We start from the raw sequence: 7,923 nt of genomic DNA on the forward strand, positions 1-7,923 counted from the left end.
ACCTCTTCGATGGTGTCTGTTTCATCAGCTACCTTTCTTGCAGCTCTGGGGAAAAAGGTGGGCAGTGATCCCCTTTATACGATTCAGATGACGCCCTGCAGGGTTGCCAGGTATGGAAGGTAATTTAAGTACTGCAGTTTAGATTTACATTATGCTTCTTATAAGGAGTTATAATTATCTGATATGTGAATTGTTTGAAAGGCTACATTTTGGACAATTATTAATGTATTACTTAATTACCTTGCATTTATCCTCCTTCTCTCTTGTTCAATTAAATTAAATCCCAACAACTATAACATATACACAGAGAGAGAGAGAGAGAGAGAGAGAGAGAGAGAGAGAGAGAGAGAGAGAGAGAGAGAGAGAGAGAGAGAGAGAGAGAGAGAGAGAGAGAGAGAGAGAGAGAGAGAGAGAGAGAGAGAGAGAGAGAGAGAGAGAGAGAGAGAGAGAGAGATAGAGAGAGAGAGAGAGAGAGAGAGAGAGAGAGAGAGAGAGAGAGAGAGATTTCATTTTTACAGTAGGACCATTTTATTCTTCCAGTCATACAACAAATATTGATTGATTGTGGTAACAAACTACAATCAATCAAACCTGCAGACACCTTGTCAGTGACAACATACCAGTATTTGGGCACCAGAACAAAGAAGCTCTTGCTGCCTCTTTTTCATAAATAATTTACAAAAAATGAATTTTCCAATACATTGGCATGTGTTATACTGTTCTTAGGCTACATATCATGCACTACGGATTACTTTAAGTCCATAAACTATATTTTCAATTTTGACAATCACCTCATGCCACTTGTGATAATATAGTGTCCTTATAATAACTGTTGCCTCAGCACACTTTAAATGGGTAACGTTTTAATGGATACATCAAGAGAAAACAAGTGTTCCTACTAACAACATAAAGCATTGCAAGTAATTAACCATCAGGGCTGATTTTTATATTCTCACAGGACAAACACAAATCTGGCAACCATTTTACACAACCACACAAAGATGTCTTGTGTACTGTAATGTAATTGTAATAATATGTATTTTTTCAATTGAATTTAATTTAGCAAACTGTATTCAGATGATTAATATTATAATGCAAAGTGAAGTTTATGTATGCTATGTGGAACCTTTCATAAACATTTTGTGCTCTAGGCTACATAATAAAAACTATCAATTACATAAAACATGATGCATTTGATTTTGGTGCTAATGTGCTGTATTTATGTGATTTATGTGTTCTATGTCTATCTGCTTTTATCTATGCTCCTATGTTTTCTGTCTGTGCTTATGTGCCTGCTGGTGACAGGTGAAAACAATGATAGCATAAACAATACAGTATATAGGCACGTTTTAATATGAATGCTAACAGAAGAGTGCAGGTGAAAGAAAAGGTTATTTTACTATGTAGCCTATTGGATATAGCAACTTGCATGACGCAAAAGACGAAGCCAGAGCTTGCTCAGAAACTCAAGCTGTTGCTTCCATTCCCATGTGCTGTAAAATTATAAGTCACTGGCTGCTAATTGATGAGTCTCTTCACTGGTGTTGTACTCTCTGTGAGGATATCTATGTAGGAGTTTTAAACACTTCACAAACTCAGTACTATTATCCATTAGTAGCCTAAAGCAGATGCATATTGACATCAGCAAACCTCACCAAATGTTTACAGGTTGAAATGCCAAGTAACCTCCCACTGGAAAGTTAGTAATTTACAGTATAAATAACGTTTATAAAACAAAAAGTTTGTGACTATCTTTTGTAAAAGTTAATAACATTTAAGTTCACCTTTTTAAGTTATTTGGCATTTCATTTTCAAAGTAATGCCCTGCTTTGTGGTGAACAAAATTAAAATGTTAATTCAAACATGAAAAGTGAGAAACAGCGCCATCCTTGGCAATTGCATTTCCACTCTCTAACACTGTTTTCCTAACTTAATGAAAATGACATTGCAATACGATTTCATTTTCATGTTCTACCACCCCATCAGTCATACTCTGAAGGCGGGACACTGTTTAATGCAGGCAAAATAATGCAGGCAAAAGTGGAAGTTTTAAATGTATTGTGGGATTGCATTAACATTGTAATTAAGTTAACTATACACTTCCATAGCCTACACAATCATGTTTTGCATTGAGTTTACTCGCCAATTGTCTGGCTTCAGCACATCAGTAACACTAGTATCCATACTTTAGAACACAATCTGTGTTTTAAAGTACTAGAGTATCTAGAGAAGACCAGTGGTACCTCCTGTCTTAACCTCTTCTCCATCTGATCCTGAGAAGTGTGTGCAGGAATCCACATGTTAACCTTGCTTGTAGCGTGGTAGGTTATGAGTATTTAATGTTTTTGCTAGTCTATGCTAAGCATTAATTTCGTTGCCAGTCATGTTTCCACTAAAACATATTACAATAGTGGAATTAACAACTTCCATGCTGTGTATATATAAACTACAGATTGCTCTTGATTAATTACTCTGGATACATATTTCTAGCCACATTGCCTAACATATGCCTTTCCCTATTATTCAAGTTCTCTACCTTCTACCTTCTGTTGATTTTGGGAATAATTTATTAAAAACACGTATTTGGATATGGCCAAGCATTCATCAAAAAAGCAGTTTGTAGGTACACAGCAGAGCCCTACTTTAACCATATATTAGCCTAAAGTCCTGATTCAGTGTTGGAGGACATGTCGTCAGCTCTCCAGTAAGAGAGGCTGTTGTGCATAACCGTGGGAAGTAAGGGTGCTGGGAGCAGTGGTCATGGACCAGGGGGAAAGGGGGTACTAAGTATATTGGGCTCTAGCGTGTAGAAAGGCGCTCGGAAATGTTTTAATCTTGTACATAGGCAGAGACTGCCTATGTACAAGGGCCAGATTTGTGTCTACACCCCTGCGAGTCCTGAATCTCCCCCAACACCCCTGACTAGACACTGTCTACCACCAACGTGTGTGGGTTGTTCGTTTTGACAGTTGGCAAGATGCACATGATGGCAGATGGATACGCATCATCCCTCTGTGCTTCAGGTTGACGTGCGTCATTATGGCTAATAAGCAAGTCTCTCCCCAGCATTCAATACCTGAGCAGTCAATCGTGATCCGCAGCCCTTGTTCAAAACATGCAGTCATTATGATTTGTGTTCTTAAATTCAGTAGTAACATAGCCTTTTAATACAGCTTAACATAGCAGTTATTGTACTTGATCAAGAGAACAATGGTAGGAGATGGTAGAATGGTATGGGACTAGCAACCTTCTATTAACATTAAATAGATGCAGCAATATTGTTGTAATGTGAAGGGAGAAATTTAAGGGCCGTGACACCATCTTTACTTGGTGTCACCCACAAATTATGGAGATGTTTGTGGGTGCTAGCAGCTGCAGGTATAATACACCCTGTCCCAGCAGATCGCTCAGCTGCTACACCATCTGTTCGAAAGAAAATGGGAGTGGAAAAGGGAGGAAAATAAAAACTGCAAAGCCTGTGCACAGCCCCATGACATCAATGATTCATCAATATATTTTACAGAAGGGAAGGGGTTTTGGGATTTACACGTAAAAATGGGGTCAACAGTGTCTATGGGACAAATACATATGTGGGTATTAACTCATGCAAGGCATGAACCCTAGGCAGCTATTGGTCTGTAGTAATAATACATTTTTTGTTTTTTAATAATTTATTTCTCCAGAGGTGGTGACATGCTGGACATCGATGTAGCTAAGCTGTTAAAGGTAAATTATTGTAACTTCCCAGAGATATTGCAATGTTTTTACTGATTTGAACAGGTGCTCCAAGCCCAAAAGCTACAAATACATTTATTATAAGACTATAATATGAGTCAACAGGGCATTATAATTAATGACTGGAAACATTAATTATTAATTCTGACTAATAGCCTCCTTCTCAAAGAATCCAAACAATTATTAATGATGTAACTAATGATGGCAGAAGAAGGATGAACTCTAATTCCTTTGTACCTAATAGCTTTAGCCATTAATCAATTTTAACTCCTCTTTTGCTCTGACCAATTGGTGGCCATCCAACCATCACTCACTACCCTTCACTTTCTTTTTTTGGCCTTTGATACACATCACTGTATAAATATCAGAGCATCACTAGGTACTCTGACCATGTTCCTCTGCTTAAACCAAGAAGGGTATCTGCCCTTTGCTCCTTACGAATGTAGGAGAGGGGGATCTGGTATTTGCCTAGGGGGCATCATTGACTGGTATCGGCAGATTATAAGGTTACTCATTAATCTGTGCATCTGTATAACTCATCAGAGTACACTCACCTAAAGAATTATTAGGAACACCTGTTCAATTTCTCATTAATGCAATTTTCTAATCAACCAATCACATGGCAGTTGCTTCAATGCATTTAGGGGTGTGGTCCTGGTCAAGACAATCTTCTGAACACTAAACTGAATGTCAGAATGGGAAAGAAAGGTGATTTAAGCAATTTTGAGCGTGGTATGGTTGTTGGTGCCAGACAGGCACAGTTACTGGGATTTTCACACACAACCATTTCTAGGGTTTACAAAGAATGGTGTGAAAAGGGAAAAACATCCAGTATGCGGCAGTCCTGTGGGCAAAAATGCCTTGTTGATGCTAGAGGTCAGAGGAGAATGGGCTGACTGATTCAAGCTGATAGAAGAGCAACTTTGACTGAAATAACAACTCGTTACAACCGAGGTATGCAGCAAAGCATTTGTGAAGCCACAACACGCACATCCTTGAGGCAGATGGGCTACAACAGCAGAAGACCCCACCGGGTACCACTCATCTCCACTACAAATAGGAAAAAAAGAGGCTACAATTTGCACAAGCTCACCAAAATTGGACAGTTGAAGAATTTTGCCTGGTCTGATGAGTCTCGATTTCTGTTGAGACATTCAGATGGTAGAGTCAGAATTTGGCGTAAACAGAATGAGAACATGGATCCATCATGTCTTGTTACCACTGTGGTGGTGGTGGTGTAATGGTGTGGGGGATGTTTTCTTGGCACACTTTAGGCCCCTTAGTGCCAATTGGGCATCGTTTAAATGCCACGGCCTACCTGAGCATTGTTTCTGACCATGTCTATCCCTTTATGACCACCATGTACCCATCCTCTGATGGCTACTTCCAGCAGGATAATGCACCATGTCACAAAGCTCAAATCATTTCAAATTGGTTTCTTGAACATGACAGTGAGTTCACTGTACTGAAAAGGCCCCCACAGTCACCAGATCTCAACCCAATAGAGCATCTTTGGGATGTGGTGGAACGGGAGCTTCGTGCCCTGGATGTGCATCCCACAAATCTCCATCAACTGCAAGATGCTATCCTATCAATATGGGCCAACATTTCTAAAGAATGCTTTCAGCACCTTGTTGAATCAATGCCACGTATAATTAAGGCAGTTCTGAAGGCGAAAGGGGGTCAAACACAGTATTAGCATGGTGTTCCTAATAATCCTTAAGGTGAGTGTATACTATATCTATACACAGGGGTTTTTCTGAATTCAATACTCAAAGGCAACAGCCTTTCAAAATCTCACACCACCTCTGTGTGTTGGCATGGTAAAACATGATTTTGCGCTCATATACAAAATACCAGCGAAACACTGCAGCTACAATGATGGTAGGAGGAAAGAGTAAGATCACAACAGCCCAGTCCAACTGACACTGATGCTGGTCACTTTGTCTGAAATAAATACAAAGAAGGTTAACAAGCGTATCTGGGTAATTAAAGCTGATGTCAAAAGTCTACTCACCAAGATTTGAAGGCCCAAAAAGTTTACCAAACACAGCTGGGTTTAATTCCGCTCAACCTAAACCAGAGATTTAAACGGACAATAAGAACGACAATAAAACTGATTTAGACATTCTTAAAAAGTTCAAATGTGTTGTTTGTTAGCCTTTGTAATTGCGACACAATTCAAATCTATTAATTCAAATAAAATAACTTTTACTTACAATATAAACGGCATACTCCGCGCTGGAAAACAACAGCTGACTTCTTCTTCTGTGGGGTTTAACGGCAGTTGGCAACCAACGCTATTAGTTTGTTACAGCTGACTTCTGTGGATGCACCGGTGTTTAATATTGTCTTTACGTCACATCTGGGGCACCTCCAACAGGTCACGCCTCTTAACTTTGTCATTGGTTACATGTCATCGTTTTTTACGTTAGATTAAAATTGTGTTAGAACTATACAGGCTACAATGATTACAATTCTGGATAAAACTTAACTATTTAGTTCAGATGATTGTTGACGTTTGACAACCAAATATATTGATACTTCCTGTCCGGTAGAAATGCAGTTCTCGTTAGTTATCGCGGCTCAGCCGTGACATAACGTCATCAAATTTGATCTATTAACGACAAACTCATCTGCTTACATATAAACGCTGGCTATTTTCACCATTACATCATGAATCTCTTCAACATTTAACAAACACAAGACCATAATACAGCAATCAAAAATCTGATTTCACAAGTTGGTCACGAGAATGCAGCACATCTTACCCGGAAGTCACAGCATCCGCCCATACTAACACAAACCAGTATTCGCAAATAATACAGCTTTTTAACCAACATTGCCTGTTAAACATTTCTACCAATGTGAGGAAAACTATCTCGCGTTGATCCCCATTGTACAATTTCATAAGACGCCTTTACAAATGTTTTGATTACCTGAAAAAAATATTTTTACCTGTCAGCGATTCACCGTTGTTCTTGCAAATGTATACACCTTCCAGGTAACTTTGTAACGTTTTGCCATATAATGCAACTTAAAAGTTAATGGTGACTTAAAAAACATTTTTATTACAAAAATCACTGTTGCTCATACATACACATGTACCAGAATCATTGTTTTTATTTTTAACTATATTTTAAACCCAAACTATCATAGAATCAAACTAGTCATAATGTCTGGTTTGCCTAGACATTGCTTGTTCCTTCAAAATAATAGCATTACTCATGCAATATTTACTGTAGGGCTGTGTTTTTTGTAGGAATTGTAAAAGCACAAGTCACTGGACAAAGAATTGTGAGCAACCCATGAAGTGTAGTCTTTGTGGTAATAACAACCACACTTTTCGTAACTGTCCAAGTTCCTACGCCAATAGAGCACGATACTATCCCCTTAATACTGGGGAACCCACTTCAGATACCTATGAACCACATAGACCTGTTCTTAATTCCAATGATAATCAGACAGGGAGTCAACAACAGAACAAGGAAAAGGAAGCAGAAACTCTAGATACCCAAACTCCAGCAGCAGCAGCAGCCATATCAACCTTCAAGCGAACACGACAGTCAGAAGTCCCTCCCTTTCTTCCAGCTGGTGGATCCTTTGCATTCTGAAGACAGGATTACTGCCCTTGATGACACCTCCCCCGATCAAGCGTCTGGGGGACTTTTTGAATCGCTTTTCAAAAGCCCGGTGGGAAAAGCCTCAACTCCAACTCAGGAATGTAGCATTCCTAATGGGAATACTCTTTTTGCAGCTATTGAGACTATACCTCCCTTTTTACCTGGCAGTCCCCTTGAGGCATCACCGCAGAACACACGCAAGCGGCTTCAAGACACCTCCTCTAACTCAGGAGAAAGTTCTCTTCTCCCTGAGAGAGCAGACTTAGACAGTTGGCCTGTACTTGATCATTGATCATTCCTAGATTCTGACACGGTAACCACTTTTACCGCTACTGCCCTCATGAAGGATTCTTTAGCAGGGAAAGGGGCGGATACAAAGATAACAAGGAATAAAAATAAAAAGATCAATGTTTCTTTTGACGAATGATTTTAGCTAATGTATACATCTCCCCCAACTAGCCCTATGTCTCCCCTTTCAGTTGTTACTATTAACACCAGAGGACTAAATGAACCAATTAAGTGTCAATCAGTCTTTGATTTAGTGCATGGGGATGGGAGGGATATA

At 39.2% G+C, this 7,923-nt stretch overlaps 1 long non-coding RNA gene across 1 annotated transcript; it reads right to left on the reverse strand.

The window, feature by feature from the left end:
• LOC109615342 lies at positions 1-6,099 on the reverse strand. The gene is made up of 3 exons (XR_002196335.2): positions 5,955-6,099; positions 5,753-5,809; positions 1-95 (listed from the first exon to the last, which is right to left on the reverse strand). It is a non-coding gene; the product is annotated as an uncharacterized LOC109615342 (long non-coding RNA).
• Positions 6,100-7,923: the final 1,824 nt, after the last annotated feature.

Source organism: Esox lucius, chromosome 9, assembly GCF_011004845.1.
Source record: "Esox lucius isolate fEsoLuc1 chromosome 9, fEsoLuc1.pri, whole genome shotgun sequence".
NCBI lineage: Eukaryota > Metazoa > Chordata > Actinopteri > Esociformes > Esocidae > Esox > Esox lucius.